This window comes from Budorcas taxicolor, chromosome 4, assembly GCF_023091745.1.
Source record: "Budorcas taxicolor isolate Tak-1 chromosome 4, Takin1.1, whole genome shotgun sequence".
NCBI classification, from domain to species: Eukaryota; Metazoa; Chordata; class Mammalia; order Artiodactyla; family Bovidae; genus Budorcas; species Budorcas taxicolor.
Window position 1 is genome coordinate 95,848,448 of NC_068913.1, and position 10,499 is coordinate 95,858,946.

Below are 10,499 nucleotides of genomic sequence, written 5' to 3' on the forward strand. Positions count from 1 at the left end.
ATGGCATCTGGTCCCATCACTTCATGGGAAATAGATGGGGAAACAGTGGAAACAGTGTCAGACTTTATTTCTGGGGCTCCAAAATCACTGCAGATGGTGACTGTAGCCATGAAATTAAAAGACGCTTACTCCTTGGAAGAAAAGTTATGACCAACCTAGATAGCATATTCAAAAGCAGAGACATTACTTTGCCAACAAAGGTCCATCTAGTCAAGGCCATGGTTTTTCCAGTAGTCATGTATGGATGTGAGAGTTGGACTGTAAAGAAAGCTGAGCACCGAAGAATTGATGCTTTTGAACTGTGGTGTTGTAGAAGACTCTTGAGAGTCCCTTGGACTGCAGGGAGATCCAACCAGTCCATTCTGAAAGAGATCAGCCCTGGGATTTCTATGGAGGGAATGATGCTGAAGCTGAAACTCCAGTACTTTGGCCACCTCATGCGAAGATTTGACTCATTGGAAAAGACTCTGATGCTGGGAGGGATTGGGGGCAGGAGGAGAAGGGGACGACCGAGGATGAGATGGCTGGATGGCATCACGGACTCGATGGATGTGAGTCTGAGTGAACTCTGGGAGTTGGTGATGGACAGGGAGGTCTGGCGTGCTGCGATTCATGGGGTCGCAAAGAGTCGGACACAACTGAGTGACTGAACTGAACTGAACAGAATGTGTCTTTGCCTACTAAGCTAGCAGGCACCATGTAATTTACAATAAAAGCCTTTAAATGCACTGATATAAAATAGAATATACCTTAAAAGTACATGAAACCCCGCCTTACCCAGTATTCTTCTGTGAGGCTAGATCTCTTCCAGGAGATAGTTACTCTGTATTTAGAGCAAAGTTCTATGTTTCTTGCTGGTTACCCTGTATTTAAAGCAAAGTTCGGGTTTCCTGCTAGTTATCCTGATCAATGCAAAGAAATAGAGGAAAACAATAGAATGGGAAAGACTAGAGATCTCTTCAAGAAAATTAGAGATACCAAGGGAATATTTTATACAAAGATGGGCTCAATAAAGGACAGAAATGGTATGGACCTAACAGAAGCAGAAGATATTAAGAAGAGGTGGCAAGAACACACAGAAGAACTGTACAAAAAAGATCTTCATGACCCAGATAATCATGATGGTGTGATCACTCACCTAGAGCCAGACATCCTGGAATGTGAAGTCAAGTGGGCCTTAGAAAGCATCACTACGAACAAAGCTAGTGGAGGTGATGGAATTCTAGTTGAGCTATTTCAAATCCTGAAAGATGATGCTGTGAAAGTGCTGCACTCAATATGCCAGCAAATTTGGAAAACTCAGCAGTGGCCACAGGACTGGAAAAGGTCAGTTTTCATTCCAATCCCAAAGAAAGGCAATGCCAAAGAATGCTCAAACTACCGCACAATTGCACTCGTCTCACACGCTAGTAAGTGAAGTCACTCAGTCGTGTCTGACTCTTTGTGACCCCGTGGACTGTAGCCCACAAGGCTTCTCTGTCCATGGGGTTCTCCAGGCAAGAATACTGGAGTGTGTTGCCATTTCCTTCTCCAGGGGATCTTCCCAACCCAGGGATTGAACCTGGGTCTCCCGCATTGCAGGCAGACGCTTTATCCTCTGAGCCACCAGAGAAGGGTTTCAGTTCAGTTCAGTCACTCAGTCGTGTCTGACTCTTTGTGACCCCATGAATTGCAGCATGCCAGGTCTCCCTGTCCATCACCAACTCCTGGAGTTCACTCAGACTCACGTCCATCGAGTCAGTGATGCCATCCAGCCATCTCATCCTCTGTCATCCCCTTCTCCTCCTGCCCCCAATCCCTCCCAGCATCAGAGTCTTTTCCAATGAGTCAAATCTTCGCATGAGGTGGCCAAAGTACTGGAGTTTCAGCTTTAGCATCATTCCTTCCAAAGAAATCCCAGGGCTGATCTCTTTCAGAATGGACTGGTTGGATCTCCTTGCAGTCCAAGGGACTCTCAAGAGTCTTCTCCAACACCACAGTTCAAAAGCATCAATTCTTCGGTGCTCAGCTTTCTTCACAGTCCAACTCTCACATCCATACATGACCACTGGAAAAACCATAGCCTTGACTAGACAGACCTTAGTCGGCAAAGTAATGTCTCTGCTTTTGAATATGCTATCTAGGTTGGTCATAACTTTTCTTCCAAGGAGTAGAAGGGTTTACACGCTAGTAAAGTAATGCTCAAAATTCTCCAAGCCAGGCTTCAGCAATATGTGAACTGTGAACTTCCAGATGTTCAAGCTGGTTTTAGAAAAGGCAGAGGAACCAGAGATCAAATTGCCAACATCCACTGGATCATGGAAAAAGCAAGAGAGTTCCAGAAAAACATCTATTTCTGCTTTATTGACTATGCCAAAGCCTTTGACTGTGTGGATCACAAGAAACTGTGGAAAATTCTGAAAGAGATGGGAATACCAGACCACCTGACCTGCTCTTGAGAAATCTGTATGCAGGTCAGGAAGCAACAGTTAGAACTGGTCATGGAACAACAGACTAGTTCCAAATAGGAAAAGGAGTACGTTAAGGCTGTATATTGTCACTCCACTTATTTAACTGATATGCAGAGTACATCATGAGAAACGCTGGGCTGGAAGAAGCACAAGCTGGAATCAAGATTGCCAGGAGAAATATCAATAACCTCAGATATGCAGATGACACCACCCTTATGGCAGAAAGTGAAGAAGAACTAAAGAGCCTCCTGATGAAAGTGAAAGAGAAGAGTGAAAAAGTTGGTTTAAAGCTCAACATTCAGAAAACTAAGATTGTGGCATCTGGTCCCATCACTTCATGGCAAATAGATGGGGAAACAGTGGCTGACTATTTTTCTGGGCTCCAAAATCACTGTGGATGGTGATTGAAGCCATGAAATTAAAAGATGCTTACTCCTTGGAAGGAAAGTTATGATCAACCTAGACAGCATATTAAAAAGCAGAGACATTAATTTGCCAACAGAAGTCCGTCTAGTTAAGACTATGGTTTTTTCCAATGGTCATGTGTGGATGTGAGATTTGAACTATAAAGAAAGCTGAGCGCCGAAGAATTGATGCGTTTGAATTGTGGTGTTGGAGAAGACTCTTGAGAGTCCCTTGGACTGCAAGGAGATCCAACCAGTCCAACCTAAAGGAGATCAGTTCTGGGTGTTCATTGAAGGACTAATGTTGAAGCTGAAACTCCAGTACTTTGGCCACCTCACGCGAAGAGCTGACTCATTTGAAAAGACCCTGATGCTGGGAAAGGTTGAGGGCAGGAGGAGAAGGGATGAGAGGATAAGATAGTTGGATGGCATCACCGACTCAATGGACGTGGGATTGGGTGGACTCTGGGAGTTGTCTGGGATGGACAGGGAGGCCTGGCGTGCTGCGGTTTATGGGGTCGCAAAGAGTCCGACATGACTGAGTGACTGAATTGAACTGAACTGACCCTGTATTTAGAGCAAAGTTCTGGGTTTCCTGCTAGTTGCCCTGAATTTAGAGCAAAGTTATAGGTTTCCTGTTAGTTATCCTGTATTTAGAGCAAAGTTCTGGGTTTCCTGCTAGTTACCCTGAATTTAGAGCAAAGTTCTGGGTTTCCTGCTAGTTGCCCTGAATTTAGAGCAAAGTTATAGGTTTCCTGCTAGTTACCCTGAATTTAGAGCAAAGTTCTGGGTTTCCTGCTAGTTACCCTGTATTTAGAGCAAAGTTCTGTGTTTCCTGCTGTTTGTCGTGATTCTTATGGCTCACTCTCATTATGTGGTATCTCCTTGCCTGAGAATGGGCATTTATCAAGATGGTCCTAAATGATCACTTTTTATTAGTTACACATGGCTTGGCTAAAAGAGGCTCACACCCTAAATAAACCCATGGACTGTGTAGGGACAGAATGGCTGTGGCTCTTTAAGAGCACACAGAGATTTCAGTGGAAAGATTCTGTTGCAGCCATTTGTCCATGAAGAGTTAGGGGAAACAGAGGAGGACAAGTCAGGAATAATAACAGTGGCAGGAATAGAGCTTGGGAGCTTGCTGTTAGACTTTCTGAGCCCAGTGCGGATGAAAGGGAAACATTTAGAGGGTAAAATCAAAAGGCTTTTGTCATTTGTTAGAAGTGGAGTTTTTCTCCCTGATGGTCACTGAATGGTGCCATTAACTGAGGGGGATATCCAGGCAGGTGAAGGAGGGGTGAGGTTGGAAAGATAATGAGTTCGACTTTGGATTATTGAGATTGAGATAATGGTGGTGGTTTTCAGGTGGTGGTGCCCTATAAGTGTTGGACTATATGGCTCTGTGATTCTGCAGAGAGACTTAGAGGTGGTTGACATAGATAGGGTAGTTGGAACAGGAAAATAAGGAGACCATTTGTAGTAGGAAAAGCCCTGGGCGGCGGATGGGAGGGAGATGTTAGGCAGCGGAAGGGGTTTGCAATGAGGGAGGGCAACAGGGGGCTTCCCTGATAGCTCGGTAGGTTAAGAATCTGCCTGCGATGCAGGAGACTTGGGTTCGGTCCCTGGGTTGGGAAGATCCCCTGGAGAAGGAAATGGCAACACAGTCCAGAACTGAAAAAGCTCGCTTAAAACTCGGCATTCAAAAAACTAAGATCAGGGCATCCGGTCCCATCAGTTCAGTTCAGTTCAGTCGCTCAGTCATGTCCAACTCTGCGACCCCATGAATCGCAGCACGCCAGGTCTCCCTGTCCATCACCAACTCCCAGAGTTCACTCAAACTCACGTCCATCGAGTCGGTGGTGCCATCCAATCATCTCATCCTCTGTCATCCCCTTTTCCTCCTGCCCCCAATCCCTCCCAGCATCAGAGTCTTTTCCAATGAGTCAACTCTTCGCATGAGGTGGCCAAAGTATTGGAGTTTCAGCTTTAGCATCATTCCCTCCAAAGAACACCCAGGGCTGATCTCCTTCAGAATGGACTGGTTGGATCTCCTTGCAGTCCAAGGGACTCTCAAGAGTCTTCTCCAACACCACAGTTCAAAAGCATCAATTCTTCGGTGCTCAGCTTTCTTCACAGTCCAACTCTCACGCCCATACATGACCACAGGATAAGTCTTTTAATTTCATGGCTGCAGTCACCATCTGGTCCCATCACTTCATGGCAAATAGATAGGGAAACAATGGAAACAATGACAGACTTTATTTTCTTGGACCCCAAAACCACTGCAGATGGTGACTGCAGCCATGAAATTAAAAGTTGTTTGCTTTTTAGAAGAAAGGAGTTCCCTGGTGGCTTAGATGGTAGAGCGTCTGTCTATAAGGCGTGAGACCCAGGTTGAATCCCTGGGTTGGGAAGATCCCCTGGAGAAGGAAATGGCAATCTACTCCAGTACTATTGCCTGGAAAATCCCAAGGACAGAGGAGCCTGGTAGGCTACAGTCCACGGGGTCGCAAAGAGTTGGACATGACTGAGCGACTTCACTTTCACTTTCCTTAGAAGAGAAGCTATGACCAACCTAGAAAGCATATTAAAAAGCAGAGACACTACTTTGCCAACAAAGGTTCATCTAGTCTAAGCTGTGGTTTTTCCCGTAGTCATGTATGGATGTGAGAGTTGGACCATAAAGAAAGCTGAGCGCCGAAGAATTGATGCTTTTGAACTGTGATGTTGGAGAAGACTCTTGAGAGTCCTTTGGACTGCAAGGAGATCAAACCAGTCAATCCTAAAGGAAATCAATTCTGAATATTCATTGGAAGGACTGATGCTGAAGATGAAACTCCATAACTTTGGCCACCTGATGTGAAGAACTGACTCATTGGAAAAGACCCTGGTGCTGGGAAAGGTTGAGGGCAGGAGGAGAAGGGGACAGCAGAGGATGAGATGGTTGGATGGCATCACCAACTCGATGGACATGAGTTTGAGCAAGCTCTGGAAGTTGGTGATGGACAGGGAGGCCTGGTGTGCTACATTCCGTGGGGTTCCAAAGAGTCAGACATGACTGAGTGAATTAAAGTGAATTAGCTTCCTTGGAGCTAATCCAGATACCTCTGATCTGTAATATGGTCCCTTGGTGGAATCTTAGTCATTTGTTGATGATTATAATCACAGCTGGCATTTATTGAATGCCTATTCTATGTACATGATCTCAGCTCCTTCACTTAATCTTTCTGAGATTTCCTCAGAGAGAGGAAATCAGTTTTCCTCATCTGTAAAATGGGGATAATACTAATATCTACCTTGTGACATGGTAAGGATTAAACAAACCAATTTAGCATAATGTTTAACACATTTAATAAGCACTCAACAAGTGATAGACTCATAACCATTATATTATCCTATTTAATTCTCACTGCCCTGCAAAATAAGTTGTATTACTATACTTTTTTGACAGAAGAAGCATTTGGAACTCAGATTAAGTGATTGCCTTAGATCACTTATGATGACCAGCTGATGACCCAGAATCAGGATTGAATCTGAAGCCAGGGTTTGGTGCACTGTGGAGCTCTTAGTGGGATTATCTGTGTCATGTGGCCACATGAAAGGGGTAAGTAAGTAATTTTGGTACCCAGGAAGATAGTTCAAGTAAGCAACATATTTGGTAATTGTTAATAACCAGGTGCTACTACACCTTCTGTGGGTGAAGGCAAAGACTCAAGAAACAAGAGTTCATAGTGTTAATTCCCAGTATTAGCCACTAGTCCTACTTTTCCCCTGGTATAACCTGCCTGGTCTTCACCTTTGCCCAGCCTCATTCTTAGGGACTAGGTGACTTCCTCCATCTCTTCCCCAGCCATCTCCTGTGTGACCTCTACCTGCTCTCCATGGAAGGGGCCTCAGAGTTGGCCCATTGCTCAGCCCTTCTGGGTCATGATTGCCAGAAGTCTTTGTAGGCTAATGCTTCCTTCTTTTATCATATGTCACATATCAGTGTCCACATATTACATAGGTGCACATTCTTGATTTCACTCACGCATATAGGTGCTGGGCACGTTATTTGATATCAGAACAAAGCCTGTTCAGTCCTTAGGCTGAAAGTCCTCTAAGGGTAGGGGCCAAATGTCTTCCTCTATTTTTTAAATGTTTTATTTTATTTTTGGTAATACCATGCAGCTTATGGGATTTTAGTTTCCTGACCAGGGATTGAACCTGCACTCTAGGCAGTGAAAACATAGTCCTGACCACTGAACTGCCAGGGAATTCCCTCTCTTCCTGTGTTTGTGATTCCTCCTCTCGCACCAGAGGAAAAAATATTTGTACCTAGCACCCAACTAAAGAAGGAAGTGGCATAGCCTCCCTAAGATGTAGAAGATGCCAATGAGGAGAGCAGGCAGGATTTCAAATGGGTGGGTGAAGCCAGAAGCTCCTAAGAATACGAAAGGAAGGCTAAGTATAGTCTCTATTTGATAACACCTTTTTTTCTTTTCAAATTAATATTGTTTTTTTCATAATCATGGCCCTCTACTAAGTTATCCCTGTTCTCAAGGTTCATGCACATAGGGGCTGGATTTATTTTTGATAATGAAGGAATTGCATATAAAGGTTGTATAGCTGTGAGAGGCTAGTGGGAATAGTATAACCAGAATTTATTCTCATTTACTCTTCAGACCAAGCCAGTGGAGAAAGTACTGATTGGTCCTATGACTCTGGCATCAAATACTCATTTGCCTTTGAACTGAAAGACAGGCAGGTTGACATGGCTTCCTCTTGCCAGCCAATCAGATCTTTAGTTCAGTTAGTCAATTCAGTCACTCAGTCGTGTCCAAATCTTTGCGACCCATGGACTGCAGCATCCCAGGCTTCCCTGTCCATCACAAACTCCTGGAGCTTGCTCAAACTCATGTCCATCGAGTCAGTGATGCCATCCAACCATCTCATTTTCTGTCATCCCCTTTTCCTCCTGCCATCAATCTTTCCCAGCATCAGGGTCTTTTCCAGTGAGTCACTTCTTCACATCAAGTGGTCAAAGTATGGCTTCCTCTGTCCATGGGATTCTCTAGGCAAGAATACTGGAGTGGATTGCCATGCTGTTCTCCAGGGGATCTTCTCTTATCTCCTGCAATGGCAGGCAGGTTCTTTACCACTAGTTCCACCTGGGAAGCCCGATCAGATCTTAGCCACAAGCAAAAGAGACTTGGCTTGGCTTGAAGACAGTCATGGAGCATGTGTGAGACCGCCCCCATTAGGACTCTGGGGACTAAATACCATTAAAAGCTCTTTGATTGGAAGCAGAATTGAGTTATGATTATTTCTTTTTCTAATCCTGATATAGGAACATTATATCTTTGATTTATGTTGCCCTGAAACACAGCGAATTGCTATTTTAAAAAAACCTTTATCTTTTAAAATCCCATTTAAAGCAAATGCTACCAACATCCTTTAAAAATTAAAAGAAATTGTGGTGAAATATACATATCATAAAATGATTTTAACCATTTTGAGTGTGCAGTTCAGTGGCATTAGGTGCATTCACAATGTTGTACAATCATCACCATCATCGATCTCCAGAAATTTTCCATTGTCCCAAACTGAAACTCTGTACCCATTAAGCAACAACTTCCTGTTTTTTCTCTCTCCAGCCTGTGGTAATTCTATTCTATTTCTGTCTCTATGAATTTACCTATTCTAGGCACCACATATAAATGGAATCATATGGTACTTGTCCTCTCATGACTGGCTTATTTCACTTAGCATAATGTTTTTGAGATTCACCCATGTTGTGGTATATGTCAGCTCCTTCATCTTAAGAGAGTAACATTTTAGAGCTAGAAAGGGACTTCTGAGTTTGTTAATTCAATAAATACTAGTTAAGCAACTAGATTGTGCTAAATATCATGCTAGGTGCTGCATACTCTGGATCCATTGTTGACTTTTGGGTTTCTGTTTCTGATACGCTGCATGATAAAAGCTAGTGATGGCAAACCAATGACATTCCTCCCTCCAGGCTGCTCCATCAATCTGAGTCTCAGATTCCATATCATTTCTCTTTAGACATTGACTTCCATTAGAGATCTGGATTTTCTTCATGTTAATGGCTTTCCTTGGGAGATATAGGTGGGAAGTGAATTTCAGTTTGCCTGGAATTCTGAGTGCTTGATTACTTAGTTCAGATTTCTTGCAGATTTAGATCTCAGCTTCTCAAGCTGAACTCTATCTTGGTGAAGTAGAGCCCAGCTTTTTTGACAGATCAAGGTGGGCCTAGGCGTTCATTTTCAGTGTTGGAAGGACAAAAGAGCCCCGATAGAGGCCCCCCAGCTCCACAACTCCTGATGAACTCTTCTTGACCAAACCTTAGACAGGCTTCCCTGAGCCCTCTTTTCTACTTAGCTTTATCCTTGGACTCTAAGTCAGTCTTAGCAAAGAATACTGATAAGTCATCCCTCAGTCCTTGGTATCTGATTAGGTTCATTATTCTCCACCATTGATGTCTAAATCTGTAGCCTGCCTGTTGCACAAATCCTGTTAGGTCAGTTAAGCAAAAATTCTCCCTATACTTTGTGTCTCCTCTCAGCAATTTTCCATCTACCGACCTCCTTGCTCTGCTATATTTAATAGATTTGAAGTTGAACACAATTAATCTCTCCTGTTGCATGACCTCTCTTGCAATAACGATTTTTTTTTCTTTTTGGCCACAGTGCACAACACATGGGATCTTAGTTCCCCAACCAGGCCTCTAACCTGTGCGCCTTGCATTGGAAGCATGGAGTCTTAACCACTGGACCACCAGGGAAGTCTTGTTGCAATAATCTTGAATAAAGTCTCCCTTACAGTTGTAACAAATGTCAGAATAACATTTCTTTAACACTCCCAACCATGACCCTTGGTTGAGTCCACTTCCCTTGAGAAAGCACAGAAAGAATGTGGATGGGGGACTGTAGAATGGGGGAGGCTTGTGCGATCTGGGGCACCTTGGATGGACTGAAAGTCTCCAGAGTCCTTAAGAAGTGGAGATCATGAGTGTCTTCCACTTATTCTGTGACTTGGTAGAAAGGACGCCAGACTCGGATTCTAGTAAATGTAAGAAGTCTTATTATTAATAATACCATTAAGCCTTATCTTTTTAGATTCCAAGGAAAACTGATAATTTATTAAGACTAACACATTTCTCCTATACCATGTACCTCATATATTTTTGCCTTTTTAGTGGAGTCAGAAAAATTAGGTGTCAGATTCAAAACAGAAGCCACAAACTTTCCATCATGATCTACTCTCACCAGAGAAGGGCTTGTCAAGTGTGTGAAGTGTGTGATCTTGGGGTTGACTTGGGGTTTCTTTGATAGTCTTTATTTTTATTCTAGAGCTAACACCATCTCAGGTTTATAATCTGGCCTCTTCTGTCTGTGTAAGCTCTATCCAGCCCTGTGGGACTTCCCTGCTGCTGCTAAGTCGCTTCAGTCATGTCCGACTCTGTGTGACCCCATAGACAGCAGCCCACCAGGCTCCCCCATCCCTGGGATTCTCCAGGCAAGAACACTGGAGTGGGTTGCCATTTCCTTCTCCAATGCATGAAAGTGAAAAGTGAAAGTGAAGTCGCTCAGTCGTGTCCGACTCAGCGACTCCATGGACTGCAGCCTACCAGGCTCCT